The sequence below is a fragment of the Ceratotherium simum genome, chromosome 30, assembly GCF_057802395.1.
Source record: "Ceratotherium simum simum isolate JZ-2026a chromosome 30, ASM5780239v1, whole genome shotgun sequence".
NCBI classification, from domain to species: Eukaryota; Metazoa; Chordata; class Mammalia; order Perissodactyla; family Rhinocerotidae; genus Ceratotherium; species Ceratotherium simum.
Window position 1 is genome coordinate 22,668,597 of NC_141929.1, and position 12,727 is coordinate 22,681,323.

The window sequence follows — 12,727 nt, forward strand, 5'->3', positions numbered from 1 at the left end:
TGTTGTCAAAAGTGCACCAGTCTACAAGGAGGGAGACTTGTATTCTAACCCTTGATCTGTAATTCTCTGTTTGAGAGATATTGAACAAATCTTTTTCCTCGAGTTTCCTCAGCTTCAACTCTCCATTGAGCAGGTTGGATTTTCCCTCATTCCCAGCTGTGGGTATATAAACAAACAAGCTAAAAAGAGATTGTCTGGACCCATCCTAGACCAGAGAATCAAAATATCCAGGAGTAGAGACAGACAGTCACCATTTTCAGAGTAGATCCTTATGATTATAACATGCAGTCCAGTTTGAGATCTACTATACTATGACAATGTCAATGTGGCCCAAGTCTCCATCAACAACGACCTTCTGTATTCACTCTTTAGCCCTCATGTGTATTGAAATGTGCCGGTTAACCAGCATAACAGTTTTTATTAAGATAGCTGTTGCTCTTTTCTTCTTCCTTGTAGAAATACAATTATTTCTTCTTGGAAAATACCCTGTTCACCTTTACCTGTCTAACTTCTACTTATATTTTTGGTTCTTCACTTGGGTAATACTTCCTCCACAAAGTCAGAACTTGATTAGAAGCATTGTGGATGTGTCCCCATAGCACCCTATATGTCTCAATCATTTCATTTATAATTATCTCTCCATCTATCTATGTACCTTTTATTGTAATTGTTTACTTCTTTGTATCACTCAATCTGAAAGCCAGGACTGTCTATATCTTATTCAACACTATATCCTGAATTCCTATTAGTAGACTCAGAATAAGTTTGTTGATGTTTTGAATACATTATCTGTGTGTGTGTGTGCGTGTATGATAATATATATAATATATATATTAGTTTTGCCTCTTGATGATAAAAATAATGATTTTTTAAAAGAATCAAATCTTTAAAAACTATAAAATAGTCTCTAGAGCCACAACTGCCTTTGTGGACCTCTAAGATCCCAGAGAGGCACAGATTGAAAGCCACTGGATCAGCCAAGTCTCAATTCCCTTTTGGGTATAACAATTTTGTGATATTATCTTTCTATGAGTTAGTGCTTTAAATATTTTTAAGTGTAAACTATTTTGTGGGAAAATAAAACATTTATTATGTGTTTCAATTCGTGCAGTTAAGTAAAACAATGAGAAAGACAGTAAATATTTGTTGAATTTATTTATTTCCCTTTAAAAAGGCAGTCTGACCTGGATACATCTGGTATTATTTATACAGGAGAAACTAGAATGACAGCATTTCCACTACAGCAACCAGGAAACATCTACATGATTTTTCTAATTACAGCTCTAAATTTTCACGGGTGTGTTTCCAATAGATAGATATTAATGGGACCTGATGAACACAAATTTTAGCTTATCTACTTTTATTTTCTTTACAGAATGACCTACATTTCTTTGTTCTGTCAAATCCACACACCGAGTTACCGAAAGAACAATGAGTTAATTTGAAAGCTTAGCATTCATTTTTTTTCACTGTGTGGTCACTGGGGATCATATAATTCTTTTTTGACGTCCATTTCTTCCCAAGTATAAAATTAATGCATTAACCGATCATTATAAGGAAGCTTTCCTAAGTCCTTTCCTAAATCAAATACTTAACGTTAAGGCCTCTTCCTCTGATTCTCAGCTATTAAACGGTGTCTTCCTGTTCACAGTGACCTTGCTTTGTGTTCTAAAGCAGGATAGCAATTATGGTAATAACATCTTCCTTTAGAATAGGACTTTAGAGGAAGTAACTACACAATATTACCCTGTAGAAATTTCTTAAAATTTACTTACTTAAATAAATAATTTACTGATAATAATCCAAACAAGATGTTCATTAAGAAAATAAAAAAAACAAAACAGAAAAAAAAAAAGAAAATCTAAACTCCTATAAAAAGTAAATAAAATTGTGGGGTATGTGTGTCTAATGAAATATGAGAAAATATGCAAATAATGGTTTACAAACTTTGTAATAACCTACAAAGAGTAATACTAATAAAATCCTAATGTACAGTATTTTGGAAAAATCGGTAGATATTCATTTAGAAAAATTGGAAAGTAAAGTATAAAGACAAGAAAGAAAAGCAAAACCTAATACTCATCTCTGTTCCACTATGCCAATATTTTAGGAAAACTTTCTTTCTTTGTTTTTTTTAGCTCAATAAACCTAAGTATGAAAATAAAGTTTCACCTGTATCAAGCCTCCATTGTGACTTACTTATCCTGGATGACTTATATTGATTTCTCTCATTTAATCCTTTGTGTTAGCAGACTAAATATACAGATGAGAAATGTGAGGTTAAGAAATCTCATAACTTGTAAAGGTCAATCAATTAGTAATTAGTGGTGGATGTAATAATCCAGCTTTTTTTTTTTCCTGATTCCAAAGATTTACTTGCAATTTTGCATTGCATTCCTAGATATGAGAACAGCTAGAGGGATATATTATCCAATCATCTGTCAAAGATTAACACACTGCTCTTTATTTAGCTATCATTGAGAATTCAAAATACTTTGCAATTGTCATTGATCAGGAGAGCTTTGTGACTAGTCCATATAGAAATATACCCCACTAGAGACAAAATATAAACAAATATTAAGAGCCCATTGGGTGTCAAGTGCTTTGATATTGCTTAATTCTTTTGATTCTCATCATAACATTGTGTAATGTCTTGCCAGCCTATTTCAAGATGAGAAAACTGAAAAGGAGCCACACATCTAGTATGTAAAACTGAGATTCAGCTCAGCTTTTGTGATTCCAAGGTTTATGGAGACTTTCCACTGTCTTACCATGTTCAAACCATTCGATAGTTGAAAAAAAAAAAAATGGGGACATGCCTTTGAAAATGGGAGCCCCAAGTATGATGATCATTCTGAAAAAGAGTGGAAAAGAATATTTTCTATTACCAAATTACTATATGACTTCAGACATATCTCCCTAAGGCAGTGTTTTCTAATCACTAAAAGGATGATAGTACTACTTACTTGCAAGTTAGATAGAAAGAGATAGGGAGATGATAAATAAAATTGTCTAGCAATCATTTGACAATATTTTAAGGCTACAATGTGCACTACAATGTGCTACCTGTTTGGAATACAACGAAGTAAAATATAGTGTGATCCCTTACAGAGCTTACACACAATAAATAATATCTATTGTTACTTGTATCATCTTTAGTTTACTGTTATTCTGGAAGCAGTTACTACAAATAAGTATAGAGAGAGTAAAATCTTGTGCAGGAAATGGATGGTTAAAAGGGCAACATTTCTTCTCTAATTGTTACCCTTTCAACTTTTCACATAGATTTGTGTACTCTAAGCCAATTTAAATGACAGCAAAGTGCTAGTGATAAGAGAAGACTCCCATCTAAAGCTTTAGATGTTTGCAGGAATAAACACAATAGGCTGTTTTGACTACTGTTGCCAGGGGTGTATTGTTCTCAGGTTAAAATTTCCTTTAAAATCCATTGCTTTGCACCTGGGAATATAGTTGCCAAGTATTGCAAGCACTCCAACACCAAGATTATGCTGTAGAACAAGATTAGCCCTTATTTCTGGCAGAAACAGATAATTGTAAACCAAACATCCCTGACGTACTATTAGTTGATATGAAAATGAGTCTTGATGTAGAAGACTGAGAATGGGAAAAGCATTCAGTACATGCAGTGGCAGATCTGGAAAAAATAAATAAACACCTACAACACGCGTCTCCCACAGCCCAGTGACAATTTAAATAAGAGATAAACATTTTCTTTTAACTCTCTATTCTGTACAGGGCTAGGGTAGAGGGGTGGATGGATGGGGGCTGTCAATTACTAGATTCGGCCAATTTTGCCCTGGACACTTTACGATATTCAATAAGTTATAGCATCATGGTTATGACAATAGACTTTAGAATCAAGCATACTGAGGTTGGAATCCTGCTCCTTGACTTAGAGCAGTTCAGTTAAACTCTCTGAGCCTCAGTTTCCCAAAATTTAATTAGGCAATAAAAATGTCTTTCTCACAAGATTGTGATGAATCAAAAAAGACAAAAGGATGATGCACCTAGAATAGTAAATTCAACACCTGATACATAATGAACGATGCATACATTAATGTTATTAGAGTCAGGTGTTATCTATGTCTATGACAATAACTTGAGATGTTCTTTACCCAGGACATGAAGAAGGAACCAAAATCTGATAACAATCCTTTAACTACATCTTCTCTTTAACTACATCTTGGATTTTCAACTGCACCTCGCATATATGCTTCTGACATGTTTTACTGTGTGAGGCCATATCTGTTTTGTTGTCTAGCGGTCTGTGAATTACTAAATTACATATGTATACTTACATATGTCTAGACATATATATTGAGTGTGTTTATGCAGTATTATTTATATTAATATACAGTATTATATAAAAATAGATATTAACATTTTATATTTACACTAAAATCATACAATGTGAATGTCCTCAAGCTCTTCCCTCCCACCAATCTTAACTACCAAGTCCTCAGGATTTTCTCTCTTTGGTATACTCTAATCAGTCAGACTAGTGTTTTTGTTTGTTTTTGTTTTGTTTTGTTTTAAGACTAAATGGTAATCAAGATGATGTTTTTGGTCTCAAGGAGCTCATGTGCTAGAGATAATGAGGGGACACAGATAACACTCAACCGGTAATTTAATAAAGTAAATCCAGACACTAATAGGTTTAAGGGAGCTTGTGGGATAGAGGATGGCGGGGAGATGCCTTAGCTTGGCTAGTTGGGCAAAATTTTCTTAAGAACATAATATTTGAGGTGAGGAGGATTCTGTCTTTTGGTTGTTCCTTTGGACTCTGGTCTTGAGAATTGTGGGACAGAAAGGAGAATACAGAGTAGGAAATCCCAGGGATGGGGAACTGTTCACAGAGTGGGCAAACAGATGCAGGAGGATTGGAGAGAAGGATGCTGGAGTAGCTATGATATGTGAAAGCAACAGAAGGGAAACAAGAGAACAAAAAATACTTCTTCAGACCTTGTTGGTTTCATGGCATCTGAGAACTGCAAGTAAAATGCATGGACTATGTGACTTTTCTTTCTTTCCACAAGAATGACATTCCCGAAGTTAGGAATATGGGGCTTGGAGTCAGCTGACTGGGTTCAGATAGCAGCTGAGATACTTCCTACCTCTACAGCCTCATTTTTCTCAGTGGGGAAAATAAAGACATGGAACAGAGTTGTCTGGAGCATTGAATGACTTAATATTTGTGAACTGCTTAAGAAGGATTTGACACATAATACTTGCTAAATAATTATTAGCTATTATTTTATTGTTAGTGTTACAATATTTTGTGTTGATGAATGCATTCTCGCTATAAAATTAATTACTGTCACCAGACAATGTGTGTGGGAAAAAGAATTCTTTCCTGATTGGAATTATCCTAAAAATTGTTCCAGATTTCACAAAGCTGTCATAAATACCATGTGGCACATTCAGCCATCCGTTGTACATAATTTGATCACATAAGAATCAGCATCATTTGGTTTCTAAACACAAATACCCAATAGCTGGTTATAAAGCTAGAGGGAGAAGAAACTAATTAACAACATCATAAATACAAAGAGACATAAGGAGACCAAGGCAAAACAAAGGGTTTGATGATTCATATTTTAAAGACTTTTTTTCTTTTAAATAATGGAGATTTAAAAGAAAAATTCTTTCACACTTTCTAAATCCAAATTAGATTTTTTGTGAGCACTACGGATTCAATTCTTTTTATATATATTTAGTACCTAGTGTTTTTTAGTCTCTGTAAAGAAAGAACTGATAAATTCATGGTCCCTATCCTCTAGGGGTCATAGCTTTGTCAGGAAGGAATTAAAAAAAAACCACATGCATAATTAATGATGTTACCATGTGATGAATGCATTGTAAAGATATGAATAGTTCTGAGAACACACTGATAAGAACAATTAATAAAATTTCTCAGAGGAGGAGGCATGTGAGTTTGGCCTTGAAAGACGAGTCAAGTGAAATTACCCAGTGGAGAAGGAAGGGTGAAATCATTCCAAATAGAAGGTTGAACCTGAGCTAAGGCCTAGAAACACACAGAAGTTGGGAAAAATACTGATGTTGGGGAAAGGAAAGAAATGGCCAAATCATTCAAGTTCTTCCATATTGTGCCAGGGACATTGAACTTTGTTCTCTTCATTTAGGAGAGCTATTAAGTGGTTTTAAGGAAGGACAGGTCATGAATGAAATTATCTATAAAAACAATCATTTTGGACATTCCTATCTAGAAAGGACAGGCCAGGTACCTGAACTTTCCCTGGCCAACAGTGTAATTTTTCTGAGGAGTAGTAGTATCAAGTAAGGTTTGTGCAGCCCTTCCTAGATACTCTACAGGATGCTTCTACCTGTTTTCATTTTATCTAAACTTTATCTTAAAACTGTTAAACAGAGATCATCATTACCCCTATTTAACAGATGAGGAAACTGAAATTCAAAGTCTCAGTATGTACCCCAAGGCCACACAGATGATAAACCTCTCTATTGGGTGTCTACAATATAGATAACACTCATTTTCTAACATGGATTCTGAACAACCTGAAAATAGAACAAATACATATGGAGGCCAAAATATCTCCCTGGTTATCATTAAGGATGGATAAAGTCAAAGGTTGTGGCCTTAGATCTATTCGTCAGAGTGTCTTGTTACTACTTTAGCCCAGAATTCGATATGGACTCAACCCAGTCCCGGACATATCTGGATCAGGGCAGCAGGCCTAATTACCTGAGGTGGTTCTGCCCAGGTAAGATGGACCATCGGACACGTCTCGGCTTCAAGTCCCAGCGAAAGAAACACAACGCGGAGCTGCATGTTACCGTTCTTCACCAATTTACCTGTGTGATTGTCACTGCAGATTCCCTAAGATAAAGAGTATAACAGAATGGAGAGTACCCAGAAGTGTCACAACAGTGCAGTTCCTGTACCTGAAAGGGAATAAGATGCAAGGGGATGAAGCATTTTCCCCATTCCCAACTGTCTTTGAACCCAGTTAGTTACTCTGGATCCCATGTTATTTTCATTATACTCCATTGATCTTAACTCCGGGTCTTTGATCCTCATTCTCCTCCTCTCTCGTTCCCGAATAGGACCTTTGAGATCAAAACCAAGCCAAAGACTTCTGGCTAGAGGACAGCTGAGTTTTGGAAAGAGAGTAGTTAGTTTTTGAGTTGCACTTAGGAATTAAGACTCCTGGAATGCTGTTCCAATGTAGGCATTAGCTAAGCGTGCTGGGTAGAGAAGAATGCTCTGTGGTCTTTCTGCAAAAGCTCTTTCTGAGTGTAAGCTGCCAGTGAGCATTAGAGGCTTCCAAGAGGGAGAGTGACTATGCAGCCCACTGTGCCTTTCACAGAGGGAGATTTTGATGATTCTACTTAAAAAAACACACAAGACTTTCTAACATCAGTGACTTTGTACTGTTAAAATTTAAAATCTGGTGTTATGTTTCTACGTGGACTTCATCTTTTTGAGGAAGGGCCAGGAGGGTCAAATTATGTCATCACTGATGTCTCCATTACATCACATGGGGAGTGAATCAAATGAAGAACTACTCTTCTTCCTAAATAGTTATATCTCTATGCACATCTCGTGCTGCCTTTGCTGAGAAAATGGTGTTCTTTTTTAACTTAGCCTCACAATGAACTTGGTGAAATGTGCACAATAAAAGAGGTTCCTATTTTGAGCTGCTTTTTAACTAAGAATATTTTATACTACTGCACCTCCATAGTCTTTAACACACTGACATTATGTAAATTAAATATGTTAATCCCCAACTCTATGCAATCTTCTCCCATTTAAACTTTTTTTCCTCTTTTGTTACCAGAAAGGAGAAACAAAAAGAAAAAAAAAGATGTAAGACAAGACTTCTGCCAAAAATAATAGCTATGTTCAATGTTTTCCCTGGTTTCTTATTCTTTAAAATGTGCTTTTCCTCCCAAGGTCCCGGTAAAGTGCATTACCTCCACATGCTAATAGACTTATTAAAATATGAATAAATAAAAAAACACATGTCCTATAAACTTTTTTTTCATCTTTTCTGGTGAACTTGGAGTTAGAGTTTTTCTGAAGTTGGAGTAATCATGAAGATGTCTTTTATTTCATTGCTTTCTTGTGAGGAAAACTTCAACTCCCACCCTTGTCTTCAGTATGAACCTAGGACTGGGTGGTGCTCCATAGAATTAGAACAAAAACGTTATTTAGGATTAAGAAGGCTTCATTGGAATCTTGGTTGTGCAACCTTGTTCTTAGTATCTCTTAACTTCTCTGTGCCATAGTTTTCTTACATACAAAATGGGTATAAATTTACTCCATCTCAAAAGGTAATTATAAAGAAGAGATGGTGGTCTTGACAAGGCCTTCCTTGAATCTGTCTAACCCCAGTGTACAAGAATTACATCTGATTCATCTTTTATCATAATCATTTAGCCCAGTCTGGAGCATAATAGGACTTTAGAAAATGTTCATCACATGGATAGTTTTGAGGATTATGGTGGAGGTCTGTGGCAGCTGATCTGAAATATGTCTAAGAGGAGCTTGGCCAAACTCTCCATGTCCCTGATGTCCTAGGTAAATAAGAGAAAGTAAACAGCAGCCAAGATGTGAGGCATTAAATTGGATTCACGAAAGATATCCCTCTTGCCTAAAGTTGCTAGTTGAATTGCATAACTATGGGGGATTTAATGAGTACCCAAGAGCACACTATAGGCTACACTTAGAAGTGCTTAAAATGTCATTACAAATTGGGCAGATTACACACTAACTCAAATCCAATGAATCATTATGGGGGAAGAGACTTTGCATTATCAGTTATCTGCAATACCGGCCATTGGGCTAGACCTTTTCTTGGAGCATCGTGTTTAACCTGTGTGACTACCTGTGAGGTAGTTATAATAATATTGTTTCCATTTAACAGATAAAGAAAAAGAAGGAGCAGTATTTAGAACTCAGTTTGTGTACAAAGATTTTATTTATGAGTTGTGCTGGTTTATATGTGCCTAAATAAATCAGAGTGTCATCACTAGGCTAAAGAGGCTGATAAAATAATTGGTCCAGGCCCTATAATGGGTAGTTGATATAATGAAGCCTGAGAAGAGTGAAGTGAGTGTTGTGCATCAGGATTTCCCTTTTGGGGAAAAGAGATGTGTCCATAAGGATCTGGGGGATCCATATCATGGAGTTTCATAGCTGAGAAAGTCTTGGGCAAGCTTCTAGTGAATAGATTCTCTTGACTATGGCCTAGAGCAGGAAGATCTTTTCTTTGGACCAGCTAACACCTCTAATGTCTTTTAGAAAGACAGGAGTGACCAATTTTATCCTACAATGTCTGGCCTTTCTCACATGTGGTGTCATTTAGAAATTGAGTTTAGTGTCACCTGATTGCAGCTGCATAATTTCACTAAAAAAAAGAACAACTCCTCTTCCAGCAACATACATTCCCTATTCGTTGACAGTGCTTGGTGTCTGGGATCCCTTTTTCATCTAAGAGAAGGATTTGTGGCACAATCCTAAATTTAAAACAATTGCCATTTCTGAGCTTACATGCTGTGTTCATGGGTTCCTGGAATAGTATGTAAAAGTTCTTGAGAAGGAGAGGGGAAATCAAAGTGTCAGTTCTAGGGTTCAGAAATCATATTTGGCAGCCTCAATCTCAGGACGGTTCTTGGTGTCAAAGTGTAAATACCCATCCTTCTTACACCAAGCTCCAAATTGGGTTAAGCCTTTTTAAAGACCCATATACCCAACATTCACTTATTCATCCACCAAATATTTGAGTGACTACTCTATTTAGTTACAATGTAACACAATGGGGATGTATTAATAAACAAAACAGCTGTGATCCATGCTCTCAAGGAGCTTGCAATCTGTTAGAAGAGATAGACAATAATCGAGTAAGGAAATAATTCATTATATAATTACTCATTATGATACATTCTATAGAGGACTCAAAAAAGGTGAAGTGATAGAATAACAAGAAGAACCTACTTATATATGGGAGAACATTTAAAACTCTAAGCTGGGAACAAGAGTCAAATTTTTGACAAGGGAAGAGGAGGAGTTTCCAGGCAGAAAGAACATAGTGTGCAGAGGCTCCGAGGTGGGAATCCACATCTTCAGGGGGAAAGAAATCCTCCTTTACATGGGAAGTTGTTGAGTTTTCAGACACTAGTCCATGGCTGTCTACTCTTCTTGCTGTATTCCTTCTGAGCTATGTTTTTCATCCCTGTCTATTCACTGTTGATACCTACGTCCTTGTCTCCAGCTGAGACCTGTCCCATGAGATTCAGACTTTAGGTCCAATTTGTCCATTGAGCATCTCAAACTAGGTGTCTCACAAGTATCTCAAAGTGACCAGGACAAAAATGAGATGCTTTATTTTCTCCTATAGCCCTCCACCTTGTCCCATATTCTCTGCCCCCTCTTTCTACTTCATCCTCATATCTAATTAGTAACCAAAGTCTATCAGTTCATCCTTAGATTGTTCTCCCTTGTATATTTCCCACCTCCCTTCCATATTGTCCTTTTCCTCTTAGTCTTCTCTCCATATCTACTTCTTCTTCTCTACTTTATGTTTTTGTCATCTCATTCCTGGTCTATTATACTAGCTTTCTACCTGATATTCCATTTTACAGCCCCCAGATGATTCTTATAAATCCCAAATCTATCAAGTCACATCCCTGCTTAAACCTCAAGTGATTTTTCATTGCCACCAGAGAAAGTACAAGTTCTTATTGACATAGAAAACCTTTATCTATCTGGAACTAGAATGTTTTTCTTGACTTTTCCCCTAATAATTTTCTCTTCTTACAATTTATTATTATATCATTTTGATTATTATATTTATTTTAAATATATTCTACCTGTTTTTTTTTTTGTGTGTGTGAGGAAGATCAGCCCTGAGCTAACATCCATTCTAATCCTCCTCTTTTTGCTGAGGAAGACCGGCTCTGAACTAACGTCTATTGCCAATCCTCCTCCTTTTCTTCCCCCCCGGCCAAAGCCCCAGTAGATAGTTGTATGTCATAGTTGCACATCCTTCTATTTGCTGTATGTGGGACGTGGCCTCAGCATGGCCGGAGAAGTGGTGCGTCGGTGCGCGCCCAGGATCCGAACCCGGGCCGCCAGTAGCGGAGCGCGCGCACTTAACCGCTAAGCCACGGGGCCAACCCTTCTAGCTGTTTAAACAAAGGAGAATGCGCTAACACCTCTCTACCTTTGCACGTGGTGTGCGTTGGGCTTAGAATATAACCTACTTCTTTGTGTGTCAGTCAAACTTCTTGTCATATTTCAGGTCCCCTTTCATAAGTTAGATTCAGCACTTAGAGGCTACATCTATCAGATCAGTTAGTACATTGGACTCTAATTATATCTGTTTTTCTTTGATGGCGATGACTCTTTTGAGTCCAGGAATTTCCCCTTTGTTGCTGCATTATTACATCTTCTAACCAAACACATAACAGGACATTTGGTACAGAGTGAGCTCTTGAATGAATGGGTGCATGAGTTGTCAGTGGACAAAAGTGTCTTTCAGGAACCACTTTCTTTCATGATTCTGAAGACTTTGAAATGAATGACACGTATGTCTCCACAACACAGAAATTATAACCTCACTTAAACTTCAAGTTATCATTAGAGAGAACAAGAATGTATCTGAAATCAAGTAGAATGTCTTTATGCTTAAAAGTCTTTTCCTTTCTAGTCAGTGTGATGAAAGCAGGATTGACATTCTCTGCCTATCTGAAAAACAGGCCTTGAAGTATCAGACTTCATTGATTATTCAGTAAGCTGTTATAGCAACAAGGCCATAACCAGAAAGTTCTGGAGGGATACAGAGGAGAGGAAGATTTGGTCTCTGACTGACTTAACCTTATCATTTAGTCAGCATCATTCGAAGGTGCATTAGGTTTGTTGAATCCACACACACAATGTGCAGCCATCTTTCATCTACCACACCCTGGCTTCTATGAAAAGTAAAGCATGTTTTAACTTGCCCCAGCTGGGGACATACTAGTTCCAGGTTGAGTTTGGGTGGAGAGGGGAAGCAAAGTGAAGAGAAAGAGAAATTCACATATAGATCCTCTAGATCAGTGGTTCTCAACCAGGGGTGATTTTGCTCATTAGGGGATATTTGGCAAAATCAAGAGACACTTTTATTTATCATGAGGCAGGTGCTACTGTCATCTAGTGGGTAGAGGCTAGAGTTGCTGCTAAACATCATAAAATGCACAGGATAACCCCCTCAACAAAGAATAATCCAGCCCAAAGCGTCAATAGGGCATAGGGCAAGAAATCCCACACTATAGTCAGTGGCATTAATTGATTCTGTGAACTTAAATTAGTCACATATAATCTCAGGACCTCATTTGACTCCTCTGTGAAATAGATAGGTGGGACTACATGGTTATTAAATTTTCCTTGATGTTTGATGTTATGTAAGTCCTGCTGCTAATACGGGATAGAAACATGAAGACAGTATAAAATAGAAAGCAACAATTAGAATCAATGAGAACACGTGGCAAAGGTCAAAATCTGCACTTACTTGAATAATTTGCTTTAAAACATATAGTTGATATAAAATGCCTCATGCAGGAATTTTTTGCAAATATCTGCACTTGATCTTCAGCAAATTGTGTTACTCTTTGAGATTCTCACATGAGAAGAAAGACTGCAACAGAATTAAAGAAATATACCAAATAATATCTAAGGTTGTTCAGA